The sequence below is a fragment of the Hyperolius riggenbachi genome, chromosome 4 (assembly GCF_040937935.1).
Source record: "Hyperolius riggenbachi isolate aHypRig1 chromosome 4, aHypRig1.pri, whole genome shotgun sequence".
Lineage (NCBI taxonomy): Eukaryota > Metazoa > Chordata > Amphibia > Anura > Hyperoliidae > Hyperolius > Hyperolius riggenbachi.
In genome coordinates this window covers 9964139-9975783 of record NC_090649.1, presented here as the reverse complement: position 1 = coordinate 9975783, position 11645 = coordinate 9964139, and positions in this window count along the sequence as shown.

The window sequence follows — 11645 nt, the reverse complement described above, 5'->3', positions numbered from 1 at the left end:
CTCAAATCAAAAAATACTAAAACTTTATTGGGACACCTTCAAAATAGACACCAAGTCACTCTAATGAATGTGAGTGTAGTGTACCCATGTTAGGTTTACTCTTACATAGTGGGAAAGGGAGGCTGGAGCTTCTATTGGATTTGAAATGTGGTCTGTTCACTTCCTGCCCAGCTGACAACTTCCTGTTCTTTGTGGTGTACCAAAATCATTAAAAAAAACTCTCCAATGTCTCAGACTTTGCGCTTTCCCGCATAGCAGAAGCGCTCTTTGGCAGCCCATGTAAGGCAATGATCACGTTCACGCCTCACGCATAGGAGTTGTTGCTTGTTTCTTGCAAGTCCCGCCATGCTTTTGTATAAAAATTCTACAAAGGGCGCTATTAGAGGGCAAAAACATGCACATAAAAACATAAACGCACACGGTTAGTGATAAAAAACAAATGGTTTTATAAAACGGTCAATAGGCCGAAGGTTTGTAGTCGATTGACACTAACGCTGTCCAATCTAATTGATCAGAAAGTCGGTCATTCAGTAAAATTGCATGATTAATGGACATCTTTGTGAAAATGAGACCTTACTGAGAATCATTCAATAAAATTGCAGTGAGCCGTAATACAGTTCACAGCTATCACCACAGCCTCCTGGATGCCTCATTGAATAAACCTGCGTTATAATTAACTCACGTGATAAAAATCAGCAGTACTTATTGGGCCCACCCTATGCAATGCCCTAACTCACCAGCAAGGAGCGCTGGTGAGTTCCACAAACAGTCGCCAGTCACATGATTCTGTGTTATTTAGCACCCACCTGATCGGGAAATAAACTTGCTTGGCAATGAATTGCCCCGGCAGCAAGTTCTGTTCCCCCGTGCAGGTGCCAGTCTTGTGCTGCCGGGTAACCACGCTTCTCACCAAACATGAATGCAGACGGATGAGAACATCCCACCTGCTCATGGAAGTCTCTGTCACTCATCTGCTGCTCACCTCTGTTGGCGGCAGGATACTCCTTTAGGGCTCATTTGCGGCCTCTGTTCAAGCGCAAGCGATTTCTACAATAGCCCGCAAAATGCTTGTGCAGTGATTCTCTGTGAGAAGGTTCATATCAGCGCGGTTCATGCGCCGTACGTGCAGCAAAGCGGTACCTGGACCATTTTGGGAGCGATTTTGTCTCAATAGAAGATATTGGAAAAACACAAACGCTCACAAAATCACTTTGTGCAGCAATTGCGTTTGGGTTTATAAGAATAAACACATTGTATTTATTCTTTTCCAGGTCTAAAAGTTCACTTCCTGACTTGGGAGGGGGGGGAGGGGGTTTGGGGTAAAACTGCACAGAAATAAAAAACGCTTGCATTTGCATTTTAGATTTTAGTTGTGAATGAGGCCTTACTAAGGAGAGCCCAGATGCCTGTCTTTGTAATTGGTAAAGGGGGGCATTTTTCCCCTACCTATTTAGGGTAAAAAAAAAATGAATAATCGACTTTATTATTAAATAAATAACCTTATTTATTCTTTTCTTTTTTTTTCAGTTGTCACTTGTTTCTTCTGTTAATTCTGTTTCATTAACTGCTTTGGGACAGCGGTGATTGAAATCTAGGCCCTGTTTGGAGGTTGTTATTCCTGCCAGGGCGTAGATTTCACCGCCGCCGCCGCGCGCTCCCACCGCTCTCGTTGCTCCCACCGATCTCGTCGCTGTCTCTGCACTGCAGCTCAGTATGACAGCAGGGATCTGTGAGCCGGTCAGGAGCCGATTTTACTGGCCTGTTATCAATATGAGAAAGTCCCATTGGCTTACATTGGTCACATGATCAGGAGCCAATAAAAGCTGCTCCTGACCAGCGCACGGAGCAGAGAGGCCTGAGGTGACGGGTGTGCAGCGTGCATGGCCGTAGTGGTGATTCAGTGCAGCAATTTGTTGATATGTGGTGGGTTTTGGTGCCAGCAGTCTCTGGTCCTTAAAGTAGATCTTCAGTGGGTTTTTTTAAGTCAGTCGACGGCAACTATGCCTGCGCGGCCCTGGCCGTGCACATCCTCATTTGCGCCGTCGTTGCCAGGAAAGTCCTGCGTAGGCGCAGTGCTGTGCAGAATGCTCTCGGCGGCGTTGCCAACCTTTCACGTTATTTGTTACGGACAAAGACATAAAAATTTACTGACAAATTATTTTTTTATTAGAAAAACCCCCGCGCCGCACATAGCGTGGCGCACCGAAAAATGGTTGTGGTCATGCAACAGAATGTGGGCGTGGTCATGAGTGGGGCAGAATATACATGACCTTAGCAGTGCTGTAAAAGATTTGCCGGGGAAGTTTGAGCTCTGCCGTAGTGTAGCCCCCAAAAATAGATGTAATCTGACAGCATTTCACCAAAAATACATGTAATATGGCAGTCGTTCCCCCAAAATACACTTAATCTGGCAGCAGCAGTTCCCCAAAAATACAGATAATCTGGCAGCAGTTCTCCCAAAAAAGGTGCCCCCAGTATAAGGTAACCAGGTGTATAGGTGCCCCCAGTATAATTAGCCAGGTCTATAGATGTCCCCAGTATATGTAGCCAGGTCTATAGATGTCCCCAGTATCAGTAGCCAGGTCTATAGTTGTCCCCAGAATATGTAGCTAGGTGTATAGGTGTCCCCAGTATAATTAGCCAGGTCTTTAGGTGTCCCCAGAATAGGTAGCCAAGTCTTTAGGTGTCCCCATAATAGGTAGCCAGGTGTATAGGTGTCCCCAGTATATGTAGCTAGGTCTATAGGTGTCCCCAGTATAATTAGCCAGGTCTATAGGTGTCCCCAGAATAGGTAGCCAGGTGTATAGGTGTCCCCAGAATAGGTAGCCAGGACTTTAGGTATCCCCCCAGCAGGAGGGGAGGCAGTGCAGTGAAGGGGGAGCAGTGGGCACAGCTGCGTTGAAAGGGAGACGTCTCCCCACCTTCCCTCACCTGGGGCTCCCCCTTCCTCGCTCCCCCTCTACAATTAAACTTTGTGGGTGGATGGCAGTGGGCAGGGAACGACTTACCTCTGCCTTGTTCCAGTGCGAGAGGGAGCTCTGCATGCCGCTAGTCTGGCCTAGACCAGAGCAGTGGCATGCAGAACTTCCTCCAGCGCTTGGAACAAGGCAGAGGTAAGTCCCGCCCGCTGCCAGCTGCCCACAAAACTTAGTTTTGGAGGGGGGAGCGAGGAAGGGGGAGCCTCAGGTGAGGGAACGGGGGGAGATGGCCCCCCTTTCCCGCCGCTGTGCCCTTCACTGCGCTGCCTCCCCTTCTGCTCACAGATTGGCCGCCCTTTTACGGACGCTGCTGAATTCCTTGCGGAATTCACAGACAGCTAAATTTGCATCGAAATTTACGGTATGCCCGTAAATTTACGGCGGTTGGCAACACTGGTGAGGACGTGCGGCCATGGCTGCACAGATGCAGTTGCTGTTGAGTTAAGATGGCTGAAGTGAAAGTGAGCTGCGGTGAGGGACCAGAGGATAGTTGAGGAGCGGCGTGGGGCAGGACGTCTGCAGGGGGCCAGAAGCCCCAGGTAAGTGAAACTTTAAAAATTAAAAAAAAAAAAACACTGATGATCTACTTTAGGGGCCAGAGACCGTTGGCACTAAAGTTGTTAATCTTGATTGAAATGTTTTAGGGAGCTAAAGATCAGGGTGATGGCAAGAAGACCCTCCAACCTGAAAGATTTGGAGCTCATTGCTAAAGATAAATGGGCAAAAATACCTGTGGAGACATGCAAGAAGCTGGTCTGCAATTATAGGAAGCCAGGGGCGTTGCTAGCCCTATTTTGGGGGGGCACGTGCCCCCAATCTGTCTTGGGGTGCCACGGATCTCCGCCCGGCCGCCCCCTCTGTCAGCCGCCGCCGCGTCACTCAGACCTCAGGATCAGGCGGCGAGCCGGCGACCAATCGTGCGGGCGCTAGGACCCAGCGCCCGCACTGATATGCGGAAGTGACATCACTTCCGCATATCGAGCGGGTGCGTCCGGCGCCCGCTGGTACTGGTCGGGTCGCCGCTGATCCTGAGGTCTGATGCGAGGTAAGGGAGCGGCAGCGGCGGCAGCTAGAGGGGGGGGGGGGCCTCCCTGTCACTCACTCACTCCCTAAAGGGCCTCCCTGGCACTCACTCACTACCTAAAGGGGATCCCTGGCACTCACTCACTCCCTAAAGGGGCTCCCTGTCACTCACTCACTCCCTAAAGGGCCTCCCTGGCACTCACTCACTACCTAAAGGGGATCCCTGTCACTCACTCACTCCCTAAAGGGGCTCCCTGGCACTCACTCACTACCTAAAGGGGATCCCTGTCACTCACTCACTCCCTAAAGGGGCTCCCTGGCACTCACTCACTCCCTAAAGGGGCTCCCTGGCACTCACTCCCTAAAGGGGCTCCCTGGCACTCACTCACTCCCTAAAGGGGCTCCCTGGCACTCACTCCCTAAAGGGGCTCCCTGGCACTCACTAACTCCCTAAAGGGGCTCCCTGGCACTCACTCACTCCCTAAAGGGGCTCCCTGGCACTCACTCCCTAAAGGGGATCCCTGTCACTCACTCACTCCCTAAAGGGGCTCCCTGGCACTCACTCACTCCCTAAAGGGGCTCCCTGGCACTCACTCACTCCCTAAAGGGGATCCCTGTCACTCACTCACTCCCTAAAGGGGCTCCCTGTCACTCACTCACTCCCTAAAGGGGCTCCCTGGCACTCACTCACTACTTAAAGGGGCTCCCTGGCACTCACTCACTACCTAAAGGGGCTCCCTGTCACTCACTCACTTCCTAAAGGGGCTCCCTGGCACTCACTCACTGCCTAAAGAGGCTCCCTGGCACTCACTCACTGCCTAAAGGGGCTCCCTGGCACTCACTTACTGCCTAAAGGGGCTCCCTGGCACTCACTCACTGCCTAAAGGGGCTCCCTGGCACTCACTCACTGCCTGAAGGGGCTCCCTGGCACTCACTCACTGCCTGAAGGGGCTCCCTGGCACTCACTCACTGCCTGAAGGGGCTCCCTGGCACTCACTCACTGCCTGAAGGGGCTCCCTGGCACTCACTCACTGCCTGAAGGGGCTCCCTGGCACTCACTATCGGGGTCCCTGTCACTCACTAGCTAACCTGGGGGTCCCTGTCACTCACTACATAACTTGGGGGGCTACCATATTAAGGGGACATTCTGCCTATTTATGTGAAATGCTGTCTATTTATGTGCCTCATGACTGCTGAATGTGTCTTGTTGGGAGCCTTATGATTTGTTGGGGGCCTCATGATTGCTGAATTTGTCTTGTTGGGGGCCTCATGATTTGTTGGAGGCCTCATGATTGATGAATTTGTCTTGTTGGGGGCCTCATGATTTGTTGGGGGCCTCATGATTGCTGAATTTGTCTTGTTGGGGGTCACATGATTGCTAACTGCGAGACTATGGGAAAAGCTGAATCCTTATCATATGAGACAATAGCATTAAACCTACTTTTTTAGCTTTTTAAAACAGAAAATAAAACTGGGAGGTTCTAAAAAATTGAATACATTTTTCAGGAGTAGGATGGATGAAATTGTTTATTTTCAACTTGGATTTTCCATAATGTTCATGTATGAGTTAAAACGTTTGTACAGTATTTAGTTTAAATTGCGGTTGCCACTTTGAGATAGATAAGTGACTTTTGGGTTGCAGTTTGGGCACTCGGCCTCCAAAAGGTTCGCCACCACTGTCCTAATCTGATGTCCCACCATTGCTAGGTTCATGTAAATTTGTCTCCACCCGTTACCACACCTATATTCTGGTCCATGGCCCACCCATTTTTGGTGCGGCGCGATAAGCACGCCACACAACGTGATCCTCATATTTTTGGCACGCTAGCTGCAGTGTGCTGAATTCTGCTGCCTACAGTATGTACAGTATACGCTGTTCTCTAGTGCCTGCACTGTGTGCGGATTTACCTCCAGTGTGTACAGTGTAAGGTGTTACTCTGTGCCTTTATTGATTGTAAACCAGCTGTATTGTATGCTGATCCCTGCTACTTTCAGTATGTACAGTATTAGCTGTAAAGCCTGGTACACACATACAATTTTGATTAGCCAATTTTAGCTCTGTTCATAAAATTCATTGTCTGTTGGCCCACTTACTGCACGGGGGTGAGAAATTGGGGGTCAGTGATTGACCAATCAAAATTGTATGTGCGTATACATCTTTGATCTATGCCTATACTGATTGTAAATTATCCAAATAAAGGACAGGGGCATCCATCCAATATTTTGATGGGCAGGCCCGTTATCTGTAGCTTACACCGCTGCTAAGTTCATGTACATTTGGCCCCACCCATGTCCACGCCCACTCACCTCATGGCCACACCCATTTTTTTGCCATATACCTCCCCGCCTGGTGCCCACAGGTGCCACCGATCTCCAAGGACCCTAGAAACGCCCCTGTAGGAAGCGTTTGATTGCTGTAATAGCCAATAAAGGCTTTTCTGTTGATCATTGAGAAGGGTATGAATAATTTTGGACTGGACACTTTTTGCTCAAATGTAAATAAAAGCTGAGAAATGTTTTATTTTTCCACAATAATTCCTTTTGTACATGGTCTTATATCTTTTGGGAGACACCTATGTCATTTCCCATCAAAAAAATTACTTGCTGGTTAAATAAAAGTAACTTTAAGTCAAAATTTACCAGGGGTATGATAATTATGGGCAGCACTTATATATTTATGACTCAGTACTATACGAAGGGGGAAGCAAAGTAATAAGAATAGTTCCAGGAAGGATGGATGGGCAGAATACTGGCCTGTCAGGAGAACATTGCTGAATATTGGGCAGAGTCAGCAGTTCGGGAGCCCCTGATGGGCGGGGCTGAGGCTCTTCAGGGAGATGTCCTGAGCTGTGATTAGACAGAAGAGACAGCTGTCACATCAGGAAGCTGTCAGTCATTCCTGCTCTCCCCGGACACCACTTACTGGGCTGAATCCACCTCCAGGCCGGGATTCGGTGGGATTTATTCCCTCTCAGAGGAACGGAGAGCCTGTAATTATGGTAATGAGGCCCTTGTCACATTGTCACCGTTTCCACACTGTGTCATGTATATGTGGCCCTCAGAGGACGCAGAAACCTGCAATTATACTCAATCTCGATATGTGCTGAGCGCAGCTCCCCGGGCCCCTCTGCATGCAAATACCTCGGGCCCCCCTGATACGCACGTTCCCTGGACCCCCCTGACACGCACGTTCCTCGGACCCTCCTGATACGCACATTCCCCAGACCCCCCTGACACGCACATGTATGTGAAATCACAGATATATATATAAATCCGGGCAGGCCACACAACACACAGTATTATCCCATAATAGAGCCATAAAACATGTGACTATTCTGCACCATCAGTTACTGGAGGACAATGTTCAGCTGCAGAGAGGGGAGCAGAAAGTTTGGAGAAACTCAAGTAAGACAGACAAAGGGTGTGCGCTTCCCCGTAGTACTGTGGCTGTGGACACACTGTGACCGCTTTCTGAGAGCTTTTCTGACCCTTAGCACTTTCTGAACATTTTTTTAAAAAATGCTCTCATTGACTTACATTAAAATCGAGGTAAAACCGCCACAGTCCCGATTTTTAAAAAATAAAAAAGATTACGGCAATTTTACAGTGATATTAATGTAAGTCAATTTTCATCCAATGATAATAATCTAATTGGATGGTCGATCGGCCTCCAAGTCGCCTGATGTGTGGCCACTTTTAGAGTTTTGTGGTACATTGGTCAGATTTTTCAAATGTTACAATCAATCAGAAAAATGTATTGTAATGCTTGAAATGAAAAGAAATTTCTAAAATTGTATGGTGTGTGGCCACCTTAACGGACAACTGTAGTGAGAAGAATATGGAGGCTGCCATATTTGTTTCCATTGTAATCAATTCTAGTTGCCTGGCAGCCCTGCTGGTCTATTTGGCTGCAGTAGTGTCTAAATAAGACCAAAAACAAGCATGCAGCTAATCTTGTCAGATATGACAATAATGTCAGAAACACCTGATCTGCTGCATGCTTGTTCAGGGGCTATGGCTACAAGTATTAGAGGCAGAGGACCAGCAGGGTAGCCAGGCAACTGGTATTGCTTAAAGGACACCAGAGGCGAAAATAAACTAATGAAATAAACAATTGTATCTATCTTCCTTTTCCTAAAAATGACTTTTTAAGATATTCCATAGTTTTATTTTATGTTTAAATCTACTTTTTAAGTTTTAACGGTTTTATTGTTTTTGCTCAATAGTTCATTGACATATGCCAGAGCTAAAATCTATGAACTATTGACCCTTTTTATCTCTTTCCTGCTCTCAGAAGCCATTTTCTGCAAGGGAAGTGTTTTATTGTTGGAATTTCTTATCAGTGAGGGTCACAATGTGGTCACTTCCTGTCTGAGTCAGGACTGAGTCAGCCACTTACATACCTGATATTTAACTCTTTCAGGCAGAGAAAGAAAAAAAAGAACACAGCATAGTTATTAGTGTGCTAGGCACTGTACATACACATGTCTATCTCATCATGTCACATGTCGCCTCGGGTGTCCTTTAAAAGGAAATAAATATGGCTGCTTCCGTACCCCTCTCACTTCAGTCACAGCAATGCAGCACGTTTGCAATGCTGATCGCAATTTCCTTTTTTTTTTTTGGTAGTAGAATTTTATTGAAAGGAGAAAATCACATAATAACAGAAATGAATCATTTTTTTCTTCTTTTTTTCTTTAATAAAATGAAAAATCTGGCTTCCTAAGATGACAAAATGCAGTGAAATCAAACCTGCCAGACCTACAGTGTGTATGATGGCTGAACAATGTAACCCACTTCCATTATACAGGGATGATTTCCTCCTCCCAGTATTGCAATCAATATTTAGAAGGTATCGGCCACCCAGCAAAGAGTATCAGCCCTGCCCTGGAGAATGGACAGTGAACCGAGCCCCCCATAGTCCCCATATCTACAGGGTCTTATCTGGAAAGTGACCGAAAAAGTCCTCCTACTAAACAAGCAATGCTCAGTGTTCACAGGCTTCTCATCTTTGTAGATCCCATCCAGTGGCGTAACTAGAAATCACTGGGCCCCCCTGCAGATGCATCCCTTGCAAGGTCTGTTGTTACGCCCCTGATCCCATGGTTCCAGAGCAGGGCCCCCCTTCATCATCTGGATGCACGAATAGGTGAGTGGATCTGAACCGAGCATGCGTGAGTAAGGTACGCATGTGCCCAGCAGAAGGAAACACCTTCACTCCACTGTAGGGTGTCCAAACGTCTTAGGCAAAGAGCCATATTGCCATTCTTGAGAATGTGAGGGGGCCGAACTACAGGATCTTCTCAAAAAATTAGCATATTGTGATAAAGTTCATTATTTTCTAGAATGTACTGATAAACATTAGACTTTCATATATTTTAGATTCAAATACACACAACTGAAGTAGTTCAAGCCTTTTATTGTTTTAATATTGATGATTTTGGCATACAGCTCATGAAAACCCAAATTTCCCATCTCAAAAAATTAGCATATTTCATCCGACCGATAAAAGAAAAGTGTTTTTAAAACAAAAAAAGTCAACCTTCAAATAATTATGTTCAGTTATGCACTCAATACTTGGTCGGGAATCCTTTTGCATAAATGACTGCTTCAATGCGGCGTGGCATGGAGGCAATCAGCCTGTGGCACTGCTCAGGTGTTATGGAGGCCCAGGATGCTTCAATAGCGGCCTTAAAGGGAAGGTTCAGGGAGGGTGGGTTAAAAATAAAAATCAAATTCCACTTACCTGGGGCTTCCTCCAGCCCGTGGCAGGCAGGAGGTGCCCTCGCCGCCGCTCCGCAGGCTCCCGGTGGTCTCCGGTGGCGCGCCCGACCTGGCCAGGCCGGCTGCCAGGTCGGGCTCTTCTGCGCTCCAAGGCCCGGAACTTCTGCGTCCCACGCCGGCGCTCTGACGTCATCGGACGTCCTCTGTGCTCTACTGTGCATGCGCAGTAGTTCTGCGCATGCGCAGTAGAGCCCGGAGGACGTCCAATGACGTCAGAGCGCCGGCGTGGGACGCAGAAGTTCCGGGCCTTGGAGCGCAGAAGAGCCCGACCTGGCAGCCGGCCTGGCCAGGTCGGGCGCGCCACCGGAGACCACCGGGAGCCTGCGGAGCGGCGGCGAGGGCACCTCCTGCCTGCCACGGGCTGGAGGAAGCCCCAGGTAAGTGGAATTTGATTTTTATTTTTAACCCACCCTCCCTGAACCTTCCCTTTAAGCTCATCCAGCGTGTTGAATCTTGCGTCTCTCAATTTTCTCTTCACAATATCCCACACATTGTCTATGGGGTTCAGGTCAGGAGAGTTGGCAGGCCAATTGAGCACAGTAATACCATGGTCAGTAAACCATTTACCAGTGGTTTTGGCAGTGTGAGCAGGTGCCAGGTTGTGCTGAAAAATGAAATCTTTCATCTCCATAAAGCTTTTCAGCAGATGGAAGCATGAACCCACTTTTGAACCAGAAACAGCGGCAGAAGCGCCTGACCTGGGCTACAGAGAAGCAGCACTGGACTGTTGCTCAGTGCTCCAAAGTACTTTTTTTCGGATGAAAGCAACTTTTACATGTCATTCGGAAATCAAGGTGCCAGAGTCTGGAGGAAGACTGGGGAGAGGGAAATGCCAAAATGCCTGAAGTCCAGTGTCAAGTACCCACAGTCAGTGATGATCTGGGGTGCCATGTCAGCTGCTGGTGTTGGTCCATTGTGTTTTATCAAGGGCAGGGTCAATGCAGCTAGCTATCAGGAGATTTTGGAGCACTTCATGCTTCCATCTGCTGAAAAGCTTTATGGAGATGAAGATTTCATTTTTCAGCACGACCTGGCACCTGCTCACAGTGCCAAAACCACTGGTAAATCATGGTTTACTGACCATGGTATTACTGTGCTCAATTGGCCTGCCAACTCTCCTGACCTGAACCCCATAAAGAATCTGTGGGATATTGTGAAGGGAAAGTTGAGAGACGCAAGACCCAACACTCTGGATGAGCTTATGGCCGCTATCGAAGCATCCTGGGCCTCCATAACACCTGAGCAGTGCCACAGGCTGATTGCCTCCATGCCACGCCGCAATGAAGCAGTCATTTCTGCAAAAGGATTCCCGACCAAGTATTGAGTGCATAACTGAACATAATTATTTGAAGGCTGACTGTTTTTGTTTTAAAAACACTTTTCTTTTATTGGTCGGATGAAATATGCTAATTTTTTGAGATGGGAAATTTGGGTTTTCATGAGCTGTATGCCAAAATAATCAATATTAAAACAATAAAAGGCTTGAACTACTTCAGTTGTGTGTATTTGAATCTAAAATATATGAAAGTCTAATGTTTATCAGTACATTACAAAAAATAATGAACTTTATCACAATATGCTAATTTTTTGAGAAGATCCTGTAGGGAAACACAATAAAACCATATGAAATCATATGCCGTGAGGCAGCTGCTAATCAGTAGCTGCTACTGCTACAGTGGTGGCTGATAACATACAGGTGAGCAAAGGGGGAGGCAAAGCAGCGACACAAGGTGGCCCCTACATGTGGCACCATATTTGGCCCCCAGGCCGGTCTTTGGACATGCCGGCAATTCTAATTCCAAACAAATATGCCTCGTGTGGCAGGTGTGATAGTCACTGGACTCTGCCTTTTGCCCCGAA